The sequence below is a fragment of the Myxine glutinosa genome, chromosome 11, assembly GCF_964187855.1.
Source record: "Myxine glutinosa chromosome 11, kmMyxGlut1.1, whole genome shotgun sequence".
Taxonomy (NCBI): domain Eukaryota; kingdom Metazoa; phylum Chordata; class Myxini; order Myxiniformes; family Myxinidae; genus Myxine; species Myxine glutinosa.
Genome location: NC_136271.1, coordinates 97846055 through 97862964, shown reverse-complemented (window position 1 = coordinate 97862964; position 16910 = coordinate 97846055). Strand labels below are relative to the sequence as shown.

General features: G+C 44.0%; 1 non-coding gene across 1 annotated transcript; it reads right to left on the bottom strand.

The window, feature by feature from the left end:
* Nucleotides 1–14436: 14436 nt before the first annotated feature.
* On the bottom strand, nucleotides 14437–14508 carry TRNAW-CCA (transfer RNA tryptophan (anticodon CCA)). The gene has a single exon. It is a non-coding gene; the product is annotated as a tRNA-Trp (tRNA).
* Nucleotides 14509–16910: the final 2402 nt, after the last annotated feature.

Sequence of the window (16910 nt, the reverse complement as noted above, 5' to 3'; positions counted from 1 at the left end):
CCCAAAACACCCTGAAGACCTAAAACACCCCGAAGACCGAAAACACTACGAAGACCCAAAACACCCCAAAAGACCCAAAACACCAGGAATACGCAAAACACCCCGAAGACCAAAAACACCCCAAACACCCAAAACACCACGAAGACCCAAAACACCCCGAACACCCAAAACACCCCGAAGACCAAAAAAACCCCCGAAGACCCAAAACACCATGAAGACTCAAAACACCCCGAAGACCCAAAACACCCCGAAGATCCAAAACACCCAGAAAACCCAAAACACACGAAGACCCAAAAGACCCCGAAGACCAAAAAGGCCCCGAAGACCCAAAACACCCAGAAAACCCACAAGACACCAAAGACCCAAAAGACCCTGAAGACCCAAAACACCTCAAAGACCCAAAATACACTTAAAGGCCCAGAGGATCCAAAAAATACCCTGAAGACCCAAATAGCACTGAAGACCCAAAACACCATGAAGACCCAAAAGACACCAAAATGGTCAAAGATGCCTACCCCTGTGAAACCACGTGTGGTGAGGCGCGCCGAGCACGCCGAGTCACGCTAGTAATAATAATGTCTCAATACTACCATCACGTTCCTGGAGTTGAATACATCAATTATAACTGCAGTATTACCTCTGGTTTGGAACCCACTTTGTCAGGTCGACACAGTCTTTGTTTAGTGATGTTTTCTAATTTGTACAACTTGCAGAGCTTTGCAATTTGAGTATTTTGTGACTTTGGAATGATTCAGCCAATGTTCGAGTGACTGACTTCCTGGACTTAGAGCATAGGAAGGGAGAAAAACATAAGTCGACGCTCCAACCATTCCAGCAACTCTTCTGCTTTGAAAGAATAAATAAAGAAATGCAATCTCGTACCACCGTGAAGGTGAGCAAAGGCCAAACCACGCTTCATGAAAAAGCAACACAGAAATATTTCACAGACAATAACACTGTGAAGGTCATCGCCTGCAAATAACTTCAAAGAGGCTGGCACATCTCGGAAGACCATGATGGCGATCCGCACCAAAACTTCCTGCGGGCTCTCTCGCCCAGAGTCATGTTACCACACAAAGAAGCCTGAGCACGAGTGAGTATCATGCCAGCAGTGACACAACATATCTTAATAAGTTGGCTGAATGGAACCAATATGGCGGAACTGATTCTGCAATCCAGAGCCCAATTTTGCTCATCAATCCACTCTCAGCTGCTTTTTGCTGCCAACAAAATGGACAGAATAAGTCAGGCCACAAATTCTCATGAAACAAGGGTTTGCTTTGACAAGGTGCGTGTTCACAGGTGACGCAACTTTTAGTTATATATGAACATGCACAATTTCCCTCACCCCCAAAGTGAAGAACCATACCATTGAATTCTTAAATGTCACTTGTCACTCGTCGTTACTTTGATGCCAAACATGTATCCAATCATGGAAGGGAGAGATTAGCTCGGGGGTTAGACGAAGATGAGAGATAAGGAATGAAAGAATAAGATGGGGGAAGTCTCGAGCCCCTGCACACCATGCACTGGCCTGGTTTAGCTCGGGCTGCCCAATGTTTCTGCACAAGATGGTCCTTCATGGTCGGCACCCTCTCACGCTCCGCTCGGGTCCCTCCCGCCTTTCTGCAAATGCACGGTGCTTCATTGTTTGCCCGGTGATGTGCAGTTCACAGTGCAAACTTGGTGCGGATTTTTGGTGGGAAACGCTCGAGATGAAGGAATCCGGGGATGAGGCGAGATGGCGGAGGTGAGCAACGTCGGAAGGTAAAAGGTGCATGGGGTGTGAAAGAGGTGTGAGAACAAAAGGGGAATCAAGCATCCGGATTCGAAAACTAAACAATTAACAAAACAATATATGATGAAATAACTGGATATTAACAGAGAGTATCTCACTTCTAATCCCTCAGAACCAAAACTGGAGCAATACTTTACACTAGCCGAAACCCGTGGAACATCCACGGAAGGGAGGATGTGGTGTATGGATAGAGTGTACCATTATGGATGGCATAGGGGAGCACTCATGGGATCTTCTTCTTCCGTTAAGCTCCAATTTTTTCTCTTTAAGTTAAGTCCAATCAGTCCTCTCTGCTCGAAGTGCTCAGGCCATGCCTTCCCGCTCTCATACTTTTATTGTCGTTCTGTGTAGAAAGGGATTGACATATCTTTCGTCTGTTTCAGCTCGTTATCTTTAAGCTTCCTTACATCTCGCCACCTGCTACACCTCTCTGAGTTACGAGGATTTATGCAACGCACCCCGAGTATCGCAACGTCACTCCATTTAACTTTATTTAAATGACGATAAAGACGTTTCCTTATATATCCTAATTTAAAATGTTGAAGGGAATAAAAAGACCATTTGGTTCACACCACCCATGTTCACACCACTCGACTGTCCAATCAGCGGACGGCTCGCTTCGCCTTCGCCCAGCAGACGCCAATACGATGGCGTCATAAGATGGCGTCGTATCGGCAGTTAATCGGATGCTTTTGGGCCCCAACCTCGGCCAATTCAGATTTTTCGAGTATGGCTGTACGTGATAAACAAAGAGCGCGGTTCGTAGATCGTAAATCCATTAGTGCCGTGGGCATCGGGTCACTGGGTGCGGTGGAAAAGGGATAACAAAGTCGAGTCCTTACGCTATTATTATATAGATACTCCCCGTCGATGTGCTTCTGTGGTAATCGCGAATATGAGTCACATACATGGTCACAGTGCCTGACGCCACTGTGACCGTGTTTTGATTAATAAATCTACGAGTCACAAAACACGAACCGAACTCACCTCAAGCAGTAAAAGGTGCAAATCGCTCCTAGAAACCACCACTAGAAACCGTCACTTATCGAGGTGTGCTGAGGTCTGAAGAGATGACTACAGACCTCAACACACCTCAATAAGTGACGGCAGCGCTCATGGGATCTTCTTCTTCTGTTAATCTCAAATTTTTTCTCTCTAAGTTAAGTCCAATCAGTCCTCTCTGCTCGAAGTGCTCAGGCCATGCCTCCCCGCTCTCATACTTTTATTTCCGTTCGGTGTAGAAAGAGATTGACATATCGTTCGTCTGTTTCAGCTCGTTATCTTTAAGCTCCCTTACGTCTCGCCACCTGCTACACCTCTCTGAGTTACGAGGATTTATGCAACGCACCCCGAGTATCGCAACGTCACTCCATTTAACTTTATTAAAATGACGATAAAGACGTTTCCTTATATATCCTAATTTAAAATGTTCAAGGGAATAAAAAGACCATTTGGTTCACACCACCCATGTTCACACCACTCGACTGTCCAATCAGCGGACGGCTCGCGTCGCCTTCGCCCAGCAGACGCCAATACGATGGCATCGTAAAATGGAGTCGTATCGGCAGTTAATCGGATGCTTTTGGGCCCCAACATCGGCGAATTCATATTTTTCGAGTATGTCTATATGTGATAAACAAAGAGCGCAGTTCGTAGATCATAAATCCATTAGTGCCGTGGGCATCGGGTCACTGGGTGCGGCGTAAAAGGGATAACAAAGTCGAGTCCTTATGGTATTATTATATAGATTATTAATAAAGGCCTCAAGACCTATTCAACTTGAATTAAAAAACGTGACATTTCGGCTTTTCAAGAACACATTTGTAACCTGTCAATCAAAAAGGAAAATGTTTTGTTGATCGTCTTCTCAACAAAACGTGTCGACAAAACCAAAGGAATATTCAGGATTTTCACAAAATCACGACAACTTGAAAGATACGCCAAAAACCTGGGGTGAATTCCGGTGATGCAGTCATCTTCTTCATCTGCGCCTCATTTACTTCATGTGAAAATGAATCGATTTAAAATTCCATAGAACTGTGTCGTTTATGTACATTTTTATTTTATTACATTCACGTAGTTTCACATTCTTGACTTCGTGGAGCTTCAATCTTTTGTGGTTCAAAAAAATAAAATAAAGATGGATTCTTCTTCATCGCATCGCATCGCATTCTCTTCCTGTGAAACTGTTTCATAGCACTGTGTCGTTTATGTACTTTTTTTTTTTATTACATTCACGTAGTTTCACATTCTTGACTTCGTGGAGCTTCAATCTTTTGTGGTTCAAAAAAATAAAATAAAGATGGATTCTTCTTCATCGCATCGCATTCTCTTCCTGTGAAACTGTTTCTCCATTTAACGTTTCCAAAATCAAAACTTCAAAAACTTCTTCACTTCGATTCGAAAAAACTTCAAACTTCAAAAAACGTTTCCAAAACGTCACTCCATTTAACTTTATTAAAATGACGATACAGACGTTTCCTTATATATCCTGATTTAAAATGTTCAAGGGAATAAAAAGACCATTTGGTTCACACCATCCATGGTCACACCACTCGACTGTCCAATCAGCGGACGGCTCGCATCGCCTTTGCCCAGCAGGCGCCAATACGATGGCGTCGTAAGATGGCGTCGTATCGGCAGTTAATCGGATGCTTTTGGGCCCCAACCTCGGCCAATTCAGACTTTTCGAGTATGGCTGTACGTGATAAACAAAGAGTGCGGTTTGTAGATGGTAAATCCATTGGTGCCGTGGGCATCGGGTCACTCGGTGCGCCGCAAAAGGGATAACAAAGTCGAGTCCTTACAGTATTATTATATAGATTGTGCACAAATTGAATGACCCCAACGTGATTTGAACATGCAACCTTCTAATCTGGAGTCAGAAGAGCTACCGTTTCGCCACGGCGCCTAAGTTGATCAATGCAATAATAATATCTCAATACTACAATGAAGTTTCTGGAGTTGAACACATCAATTATAACTGTAGTATTACCTCTGGTTTGGAACCCACTTTGTCAGCTCAACACAGTCTTGGTTTAGTGATGTTTTCTAATTTGTACAACTTGCAGAGCTTTGCAATTTGAGTATTTTGTGACTTTGGAATGATTCAGCCAATGTTCGAGTGACTGACTTCCTGGACTTAGAGCATAGGAAGGGAGAAAAACATAAGTTGACGCTCCAACCATTCCAGCAACTCTTCTGCTTTGAAAGAATAAATAAAGAAATGCAATCTCGTACCACCGTGAAGGTGAGCAAAGGCCAAACCACGCTTCATGAAGAAGCAACACAGAAATATTTCACAGACAATAACACTGTGAAGGTCATCGCCTGCAAATAACTTCAAAGAGGCTGGCACATCTCGGAAGACCATGATGGCGATCCGCACCAAAACTTCCTGCGGGCTCTCACGCCCAGAGTCATGTTACCACACAAAGAAGCCTGAGCACGAGTGAGTATCATGCCAGCAGTGACACAACATATCTTAATAAGTTGGCTGAATGGAACCAATATGGCGGAACTGATTCTGCAATCCAGAGCCCAATTATGCTCATCAATCCACTCTCAGCTGCTTTTTGCTGCCAACAAAATGGACAGAATAAGTCAGGCCACAAATTCTCATGAAACAAGGATTTGCTTTGACAAGGTGCGTGTTCACAGGTGACGCAACTTTTAGTTATATCTGAACATGCACAATTTCCCTCACCCCCAAAGTGAACAACCACACCATTGAATTCTTAAATGTCACTTGTCACTCGTCGTTACTTTGATGCCAAACATGTATCCAATCATGGAAGGGAGAGATTAGCTCGGGGGTTAGACGAAGATGAGAGATAAGGAATGAAAGAATAAGATGGGGGAAGTCTCGAGCCCCTGCACACCATGCACTGGCCTGGTTTAGCTCGGGCTGCCCAATGTTTCTGCACAAGATGGTCCTTCATGGTCGGCACCCTCTCACGCTCCGCTCGGGTCCCTCCCGCCTTTCTGCAAATGCACGGTGCTTCATTGTGTGCCCGGTGATGTGCAGTTCACAGTGCAAACTTGGTGCGGATTTTTGGTGGGAAACGCTCGAGATGAAGGAATCCGGGGATGAGGCGAGATGGCGGAGGTGAGCAACGTCGGAAGGTAAAAGGTGCATGAGGTGTGAAAGAGGTGTGAGAACAAAAGGGGAATCAAGCATCCGGATTCGAAAACTAAACAATTAACAAAACAATATATGATGAAATAACTGGATATTAACAGAGAGTATCTCACTTTTAATCCCTCAGAACCAAAACTGGAGCAATACTTTACACTAGCCGAAACCCGTGGAACATCCACGGAAGGGAGGATGTGGTGTATGGATAGAGTGTACCATTATGGATGGCATAGGGGAGTACTCATGGGATCTTCTTCTTCCGTTAAGCTCCAATTTTTTCTCTTTAAGTTAAGTCCAATCAGTCCTCTCTGCTCGAAGTGCTCAGGCCATGCCTTCCCGCTCTCATACTTTTATTGCCGTTCTGTGTAGAAAGGGATTGACATATCTTTCGTCTGTTTCAGCTCGTTATCTTTAAGCTTCCTTACATCTCGCCACCTGCTACACCTCTCTGAGTTACGAGGATTTATGCAACGCACCCTGAGTATCGCAACGTCACTCCATTTAACTTTATTAAAATGACGATAAAGACGTTTCCTTATATATCCTAATTTAAAATGTTCAAGGGAATAAAAAGACCATTTGGTTCACACCACCCATGTTCACACCACTCGACTGTCCAATCAGCGGACGGCTCGCTTCGCCTTCGCCCAGCAGACGCCAATACGATGGCGTCATAAGATGGCGTCGTATCGGCAGTTAATCGGATGCTTTTGGGCCCCAACCTCGGCCAATTCAGATTTTTCGAGTATGGCTGTACGTGATAAACAAAGAGCGCGGTTCGTAGATCGTAAATCCATGAGTGCCGTGGGCATCGGGTCACTGGGTGCGGTGGAAAAGGGATAACAAAGTCGAGTCCTTACGCTATTATTATATAGATACTCCCCGTCGATGTGCTTCTGTGGTAATCGCGAATATGAGTCACATACATGGTCACAGTGCCTGACGCCACTGTGACCGTGTTTTGATTAATAAATCTACGAGTCACAAAACACGAACCGAACTCACCTCAAGCAGTAAAAGGTGCAAATCGCTCCTAGAAACCACCACTAGAAACCGTCACTTATCGAGGTGTGCTGAGGTCTGAAGAGATGACTACAGACCTCAACACACCTCAATAAGTGACGGCAGCGCTCATGGGATCTTCTTCTTCTGTTAATCTCAAATTTTTTCTCTCTAAGTTAAGTCCAATCAGTCCTCTCTGCTCGAAGTGCTCAGGCCATGCCTCCACGCTCTCATACTTTTATTTCCGTTCGGTGTAGAAAGAGATTGACATATCGTTCGTCTGTTTCAGCTCGTTATCTTTAAGCTCCCTTACGTCTCGCCACCTGCTACACCTCTCTGAGTTACGAGGATTTATGCAACGCACCCCGAGTATCGCAACGTCACTCCATTTAACTTTATTAAAATGACGATAAAGACGTTTCCTTATATATCCTAATTTAAAATGTTCAAGGGAATAAAAAGACCATTTGGTTCACACCACCCATGTTCACACCACTCGACTGTCCAATCAGCGGACGGCTCGCGTCGCCTTCGCCCAGCAGACGCCAATACGATGGCATCGTAAAATGGAGTCGTATCGGCAGTTAATCGGATGCTTTTGGGCCCCAACGTCGGCGAATTCATATTTTTCGAGTATGTCTACATGTGATAAACAAAGAGCGCAGTTCGTAGATCATAAATCCATTAGTGCCGTGGGCATCGGGTCACTGGGTGCGGCGTAAAAGGGATAACAAAGTCGAGTCCTTATGGTATTATTATATAGATTATTAATAAAGGCCTCAAGACCTATTCAACTTGAATTTAAAAACGTGACATTTCGGCTTTTCAAGAACACATTTGTAACCTGTCAATCAAAAAGGAAAATGTTTTGTTGATCGTCTTCTCAACAAAACGTGTCGACAAAACCAAAGGAATATTCAGGATTTTCACAAAATCACGACAACTTGAAAGATACGCCAAAAACCTGGGGTGAATTCCGGTGATGCAGTCATCTTCTTCATCTGCGCCTCATTTACTTCATGTGAAAATGAATCGATTTAAAATTCCATAGAACTGTGTCGTTTATGTACATTTTTATTTTATTACATTCACGTAGTTTCACATTCTTGACTTCGTGGACCTTCAATCTTTTGTGGTTCAAAAAAATAAAATAAAGATGGATTCTTCTTCATCGCATCGCATCGCATTCTCTTCCTGTGAAACTGTTTCATAGAACTGTGTCGTTTATGTACTTTTTTTTTTTATTACATTCACGTAGTTTCACATTCTTGACTTCGTGGAGCTTCAATCTTTTGTGGTTCAAAAAAATAAAATAAAGATGGATTCTTCTTCATCGCATCGCATTCTATTCCTGTGAAACTGTTTCTCCATTTAACGTTTCCAAAATCAAAACTTCAAAAACTTCTTCACTTCGATTCGAAAAAACTTCAAACTTCAAAAAACGTTTCCAAAACGTCACTCCATTTAACTTTATTAAAATGACGATACAGACGTTTCCTTATATATCCTGATTTAAAATGTTCAAGGGAATAAAAAGACCATTTGGTTCACACCATCCATGGTCACACCACTCGACTGTCCAATCAGCGGACGGCTCGCTTCGCCTTCGCCCAGCAGACGCCAATACGATGGCGTCATAAGATGGCGTCGTATCGGCAGTTAATCGGATGCTTTTGGGCCCCAACCTCGGCCAATTCAGATTTTTCGAGTATGGCTGTACGTGATAAACAAAGAGCGCGGTTCGTAGATCGTAAATCCATGAGTGCCGTGGGCATCGGGTCACTGGGTGCGGTGGAAAAGGGATAACAAAGTCGAGTCCTTACGCTATTATTATATAGATACTCCCCGTCGATGTGCTTCTGTGGTAATCGCGAATATGAGTCACATACATGGTCACAGTGCCTGACGCCACTGTGACCGTGTTTTGATTAATAAATCTACGAGTCACAAAACACGAACCGAACTCACCTCAAGCAGTAAAAGGTGCAAATCGCTCCTAGAAACCACCACTAGAAACCGTCACTTATCGAGGTGTGCTGAGGTCTGAAGAGATGACTACAGACCTCAACACACCTCAATAAGTGACGGCAGCGCTCATGGGATCTTCTTCTTCTGTTAATCTCAAATTTTTTCTCTCTAAGTTAAGTCCAATCAGTCCTCTCTGCTCGAAGTGCTCAGGCCATGCCTCCCCGCTCTCATACTTTTATTTCCGTTCGGTGTAGAAAGAGATTGACATATCGTTCGTCTGTTTCAGCTCGTTATCTTTAAGCTCCCTTACGTCTCGCCACCTGCTACACCTCTCTGAGTTACGAGGATTTATGCAACGCACCCCGAGTATCGCAACGTCACTCCATTTAACTTTATTAAAATGACGATAAAGACGTTTCCTTATATATCCTAATTTAAAATGTTCAAGGGAATAAAAAGACCATTTGGTTCACACCACCCATGTTCACACCACTCGACTGTCCAATCAGCGGACGGCTCGCGTCGCCTTCGCCCAGCAGACGCCAATACGATGGCATCGTAAAATGGAGTCGTATCGGCAGTTAATCGGATGCTTTTGGGCCCCAACGTCGGCGAATTCATATTTTTCGAGTATGTCTATATGTGATAAACAAAGAGCACAGTTCGTAGATCATAAATCCATTAGTGCCGTGGGCATCGGGTCACTGGGTGCGGCGTAAAAGGGATAACAAACTCGAGTCCTTATGGTATTATTATATAGATTATTAATAAAGGCCTCAAGACCTATTCAACTTGAATTTAAAAACGTGACATTTCGGCTTTTCAAGAACACATTTGTAACCTGTCAATCAAAAAGGAAAATGTTTTGTTGATCGTCTTCTCAACAAAACGTGTCGACAAAACCAAAGGAATATTCAGGATTTTCACAAAATCACGACAACTTGAAAGATACGCCAAAAACCTGGGGTGAATTCCGGTGATGCAGTCATCTTCTTCATCTGCGCCTCATTTACTTCATGTGAAAATGAATCGATTTAAAATTCCATAGAACTGTGTCGTTTATGTACATTTTTATTTTATTACATTCACGTAGTTTCACATTCTTGACTTCGTGGAGCTTCAATCTTTTGTGGTTCAAAAAAATAAAATAAAGATGGATTCTTCTTCATCGCATCGCATCGCATTCTCTTCCTGTGAAACTGTTTCATAGAACTGTGTCGTTTATGTACTTTTTTTATATATTACATTCACGTAGTTTCACATTCTTGACTTCGTGGAGCTTCAATCTTTTGTGGTTCAAAAAAATAAAATAAAGATGGATTCTTCTTCATCGCATCGCATTCTCTTCCTGTGAAACTGTTTCTCCATTTAACGTTTCCAAAATCAAAACTTCAAAAACTTCTTCACTTCGATTCGAAAAAACTTCAAACTTCAAAAAACGTTTCCAAAACGTCACTCCATTTAACTTTATTAAAATGACGATACAGACGTTTCCTTATATATCCTGATTTAAAATGTTCAAGGGAATAAAAAGACCATTTGGTTCACACCATCCATGGTCACACCACTCGACTGTCCAATCAGCGGACGGCTCGCATCGCCTTTGCCCAGCAGGCGCCAATACGATGGCGTCGTAAGATGGCGTCGTATCGGCAGTTAATCGGATGCTTTTGGGCCCCAAAGTCGACTAATTCAGATTTTTCGAGTATGGCTGTACGTGATAAACAAAGAGCGCGGTTCGTAGATGGTAAATCCATTGGTGCCGTGGGCATCGGGTCACTCGGTACGCCGCAAAAGGGATAACAAAGTCGAGTCCTTACAGTATTATTATATAGATTGTGCACAAATTGAATGACCCCAACGTGATTTGAACACGCAACCTTCTAATCTGGAGTCAGAAGAGCTACCGTTTCGCCACGGCGCCTAAGTTGATCAATGCAATAATAATATCTCAATACTACAATGAAGTTTCTGGAGTTGAATACATCAATTATAACTGTAGTATTACCTCTTGTTTGGAACCCACTTTGTCAGCTCGACACAGTCTTGGTTTAGTGATGTTTTCTAATTTGTACAACTTGCAGAGCTTTGCAATTTGAGTATTTTGTGACTTTGGAATGATTCAGCCAATGTTCGAGTGACTGACTTCCTGGACTTAGAGCATAGGAAGGGAGAAAAACATAAGTCGACGCTCCAACCATTCCAGCAACTCTTCTGCTTTGAAAGAATAAATAAAGAAATGCAATCTCGTACCACCGTGAAGGTGAGCAAAGGCCAAACCACGCTTCATGAAGAAGCAACACAGAAATATTTCACAGACAATAACACTGTGAAGGTCATCGCCTGCAAATAACTTCAAAGAGGCTGGCACATCTCGGAAGACCATGATGGCGATCCGCACCAAAACTTCCTGCGGGCTCTCACGCCCAGAGTCATGTTACCACACAAAGCAGCCTGAGCACGAGTGAGTATCATGCCAGCAGTGACACAACATATCTTAATAAGTTGGCTGAATGGAACCAATATGGCGGAACTGATTCTGCAATCCAGAGCCCAATTATGCTCATCAATCCACTCTCAGCTGCTTTTTGCTGCCAACAAAATGGACAGAATAAGTCAGGCCACAAATTCTCATGAAACAAGGATTTGCTTTGACAAGGTGCGTGTTCACAGGTGACGCAACTTTTAGTTATATCTGAACATGCACAATTTCCCTCACCCCCAAAGTGAACAACCACACCATTGAATTCTTAAATGTCACTTGTCACTCGTCGTTACTTTGATGCCAAACATGTATCCAATCATGGACGGGAGAGATTAGCTCGGGGGTTAGACGAAGATGAGAGATAAGGAATGAAAGAATAAGATGGGGGAAGTCTCGAGCCCCTGCTTACCATGCACTGGCCTGGTTTAGCTCGTGCTGCCCAATGTTTCTGCACAAGATGGTCCTTCATGGTCGGCACCCTCTCACGCTCCGCTCGGGTCCCTCCCGCCTTTCTGCAAATGCACGGTGCTTCATTGTGTGCCCGGTGATGTGCAGTTCACAGTGCAAACTTGGTGCGGATTTTTGGTGGGAAACGCTCGAGATGAAGGAATCCGGGGATGAGGCGAGATGGCGGAGGTGAGCAACGTCGGAAGGTAAAAGGTGCATGGGGTGTGAAAGAGGTGTGAGAACAAAAGGGGAATCAAGCATCCGGATTCGAAAACTAAACAATTAACAAAACAATATATGATGAAATAACTGGATATTAACAGAGATTATCTCACTTTTAATCCCTCAGAACCAAAACTGGAGCAATACTTTACACTAGCCGAAACCCGTGGAACATCCATGGAAGGGAGGATGTGGTGTATGGATAGAGTGTACCATTATGGATGGCATAGGGGAGCACTCATGGGATCTTCTTCTTCCGTTAAGCTTCAATTTTTTTCTCTTTAAGTTAAGTCCAATCAGTCCTCTCTGCTCGAAGTGCTCAAGCCATGCCTTCCCGCTCTCATACTTTTATTGCCGTTCTGTGTAGAAAGGGATTGACATATCTTTCGTCTGTTTCAGCTCGTTATCTTTAAGCTTCCTTACATCTCGCCACCTGCTACACCTCTCTGAGTTACGAGGATTTATGCAACGCACCCCGAGTATCGCAACGTCACTCCATTTAACTTTATTAAAATGACGATAAAGACGTTTCCTTATATATCCTAATTTAAAATGTTCAAGGGAATAAAAAGACCATTTGGTTCACACCACCCATGTTCACACCACTCGACTGTCCAATCAGCGGACGGCTCGCTTCGCCTTCACCCAGCAGACGCCAATACGATGGCGTCATAAGATGGCGTCGTATCGGCAGTTAATCGGATGCTTTTGGGCCCCAACCTCGGCCAATTCAGATTTTTCGAGTATGGCTGTACGTGATAAACAAAGAGTGCGGTTCGTAGATGGTAAATCCATTGGTGCCGTGGGCATCGGGTCACTCGGTGCGCCGCAAAAGGGATAACAAAGTCGAGTCCTTACAGTATTATTATATAGATTGTGCACAAATTGAATGACCCCAACGTGATTTGAACATGCATTTGAACATGCAACTTTCTAATCTGGAGTCAGAAGAGCTACCGTTTCGCCACGGCGCCTAAGTTGATCAATGCAATAATAATATCTCAATACTACAATGAAGTTTCTGGAGTTGAATACATCAATTATAACTGTAGTATTACCTCTTGTTTGGAACCCACTTTGTCAGCTCGACACAGTCTTGGTTTAGTGATGATTTCTAATTTGTACCACTTGTAAAGTTTTGCAATTTGAATATTTTGGAGACTTTGGAATGATTCAGCAAATGTTCGAGTGATTGACGTCCTGGACTAGGAGCATCGGAAGGGAGCAAAACATGAGCCGACGCTCCAACCATTCCAGCAACTCTTCTGCTTTGAAATAATAAATAAATAAATGCAATCTCGAAGCATGTTGAAGGTGAGCAAATGTCAAACAACGCTTCATGAAGAACCAACACAGAAATATATCACAGACAATAACACTGTGAAGGTTGTCGCCTGCAAATAACTCCAAAGAGGCTGGCACGTCGCGGAAGACCATGATGGCGATCCGCACCAGAACTTCCTGCGGGCTCTCACGCCCAGAGTCATGATGCCACACAAAGACGCCTGAGCAGGAGTGAGTCTCATGCCAGCAGTTACATAACATATCTTAATAATTTGGCCGAGCGGAACCAATATGGTGGAACTGATTCTGCAATCCAGAGCCCAATTATGCTCACCAATCCACTGTCAGGTGCTTTATGCTGCCAACGAAATGGACAGGATAAGTCAGGCCACAAATTCTCATGAAACAAGGATTTGCTTTGACAAGGTGCGTGGTCACAGGTGCCGCAACTTTTAGTTATCTATGTAAATGCACAATTTGCCTCATCCCCAAAGTGAAGAACCACACCATTGAATTCTTCAATGTCACTTTTCACTCTTTGTTACTTTTGATGCCAAACATGCATCCAATCATGGAAGGGAGAGATTAGCTCGGGGGCAAAATGAAGATGAGAGGAAAGGGAATGAAAGAATAAGATGGGGGAAGTGTCGAGACCCTGCACACCATGCACTGGCCCGGTTCACCTCGTGCTGCCCAATGGTTCTGCACAAGATGGTCCTACATGGTCCGCAGCCTCTCACGCTCCGCTCTGGTTCCTCCCTCCTTTCCCCAAACGCGCCGTGCTTCATTGCGTGCCCGGTGATGTGCAGTTCGCAATTCAAACTTGGTGGGGATTTTTGGTGGGAAAGGCGAGAGATAAAGGAATCTGGGGATGAGGCCAGATGGCGAAGGTGAGCAACGTCGGAAGGTGAAAGGTGCATGAGGTGTGAAAGAGGTGTGACAACAAAAGGGGAAGCAAGCATCCGGATACGAAAACTAAACATTTAACAAAACAATACATGAAGATATAACGAGGTATTGATTGAGAGTATCTCACTTTTAATCCCTCGGAACCAAAATTAGAGCAATACTTTACATTGTGTATAAATTGAATGACCCCGACGTGATTTGAACACGCAACCTTCTGATCTGGAGTCAGACGCGCTACCGTTGCGCCACGAAGCCTAGGTTGCTAAACGTGTTTTTATAATGGAGCAAACGTATATGGTTATGTCGATATGTCGCCCTGTTTGTCGCGATGTTTGTCGCCATGTTTGCATGCGATGAAAACGTCTTCTTCTTCTGAAAATAAAATTACGGTACCACCCTCTTGATTAACCCTCTTCATTGCGTAAAGACTGCTGAGACCCCTCAGACCTTTGACGACCCTTTAATTCCCTCAATACACTTCAGACCACCAAGACCCCTGAAGACCCAAAATAGCATGAAAACTCCCAAAGACCCAAAATACCCTTCGAGGCCCTGAGGCTCAAAAATACCGTGAATACACAAAAACCCAAAAGACCCCGAAGACCCAAAAGACCCCGAAGACCCAAAACACCCCAAAAGACCCAAAACACCAGGAATACCCAAAACACCCCGAAGACCAAAAACACGCCAAACACCCAAAACACCACGAAGACCCAAAACACCCCGAACACCCAAAAAAAACCCCGAAGACCTAAAACACCACGAAGACTCAAAACACCCCGAAGACCCAAAACACCCCGAAGATCCAAAACACCCAGAAAACCCACAATACACCAAAGACCCAAAAGACCATGAAGACCCAAAACACCTCAAAGACCCAAAATACACTTAAAGGCCCAGAGGATCCAAAAATACCCTGAAGACCCAAATGGCACTGAAGACCCAAAACACGATGAAGACCCAAAAGACACCAAAATGGTCAAAGATGCCTACCCCTGTGAAACCACGTGTGGTGAGGTGCGCTGAGCGCACCGAGTCACGCTCGTAATAATAATGTCTCAATACTACCATCACGTTTCTGGAGTTGAATACATCTATCTATAATTCCAGTAATCTCTGTGTGTTTGTTTGTACGTTTGTACGTTTGTACGTTTGTTTGTTTGTCTGTGACCGCTGTTTCTCGACAACTACCGGTCCGATATACTTGAAACTTGCCAGGTATATTGCTGGGGACCCGAGGATGTGCCTTTTCAAGGTTTGAAATTAATCGGACAAGTACTTACCGAGCTATGGCGATTTAGCCGTTCGCCGTTCGCTTTGGCGTTGCGAATGGACCAAACCATTCATGTAAATAGAGGGGGGGGGGGGGGGGGTTCTGTGGTCGTTCGCTTTGGCTTTGCGAATGGACCAAACCATTCATGTAAATAGAGGGGGGGGGGTTCTGTGGTCGTTGCGAATGGACCAAACCATTCACATCGAATCATCGAATCACATCGAATGGACCAAACCGTTCGCTTTGGACCAAACCATTGCATGTAAATAGAGGGGGGGGGGTTCTGTGGTCGTTGCGAATGGACCAAACCATTCATGTAAATAGAGGGGGGGGTGTTCTGTGGTCGTTACTGCCACGTGGTTTCAAAGTTTTTTTTTGTTGTTGTTGTTTGCACGCATGTTTTTTTGCACCCACGTACGGGCACGCCCTAGGATGTTTACACACACACACCCCTACACAAATTTTTTTTTTTTTTTTTTTTGGCAAGGAACGGGCACCCACGTACGGGCACGTCCTAGCTTATATATAGTACGGGCATGCCCTAGTCAATTATAAATGCGGTATTACCTCTTGTTTGGAACCCACTTTGTCAGGTCGACACAGTCTTGGTTTAGTGATGTTTTCTGATTTGTACCACTTGCAGAGCTTTGCAATTTGAGTATTTTGTGACTTTGGAATGATTCAGCCAATGTTCGAGTGGCTGACTTCCTGGACTTAGAGCATAGGAAGGGAGAAAAACATGAGTCGACGCTCCAACCATTCCAGCAACTCTTCTGCTTTGAAAGAATCATTTAAGAAATGCAATCTCGTACCACCGTGAAGGTGAGCAAAGCCCAAACCACGATTCATGAAGAAGCAACACAGAAAGATTTCACAGACAATAACACTGTGAAGGTCGTCGCCTGCAAATAACTTCAAAGAGGCTGGCACGTCTCGGAAGACCATGATGGCGATCCGCACCAAAACTTCCTGCGGGCTCTCACGCCCAGAGTCATGTTACCACACAAAGAAGCCTGAGCACGAGTAAGTATCATGCCAGCAGTGACACAACATATCTTAATAAGTTGGCTGAGCGGAACCAATATGGCGGGTCTGATTCTGCAATCCAGAGCCCAATTATGCTCATCAATCCATTTTAGCTGCTTTATGCTGCCAACGAAATGGACAAAATAAGTCAGGCCACAAATTCTCATGAAACAAGGATTTGCTTTGACAAGGTGCGTGTTCAAAGGTGACACAACGTTTAGTTTTATATGTACATGCACAATTTGCCTCATCCCCAAAGTGAAGAACCACACCATTGAGTACTTAAATGTCACTTTTCACTCGTCGTTACTTTTGATGCCAAACATGTATCCAATCATGGAAGGGAGAGATTAGCTCG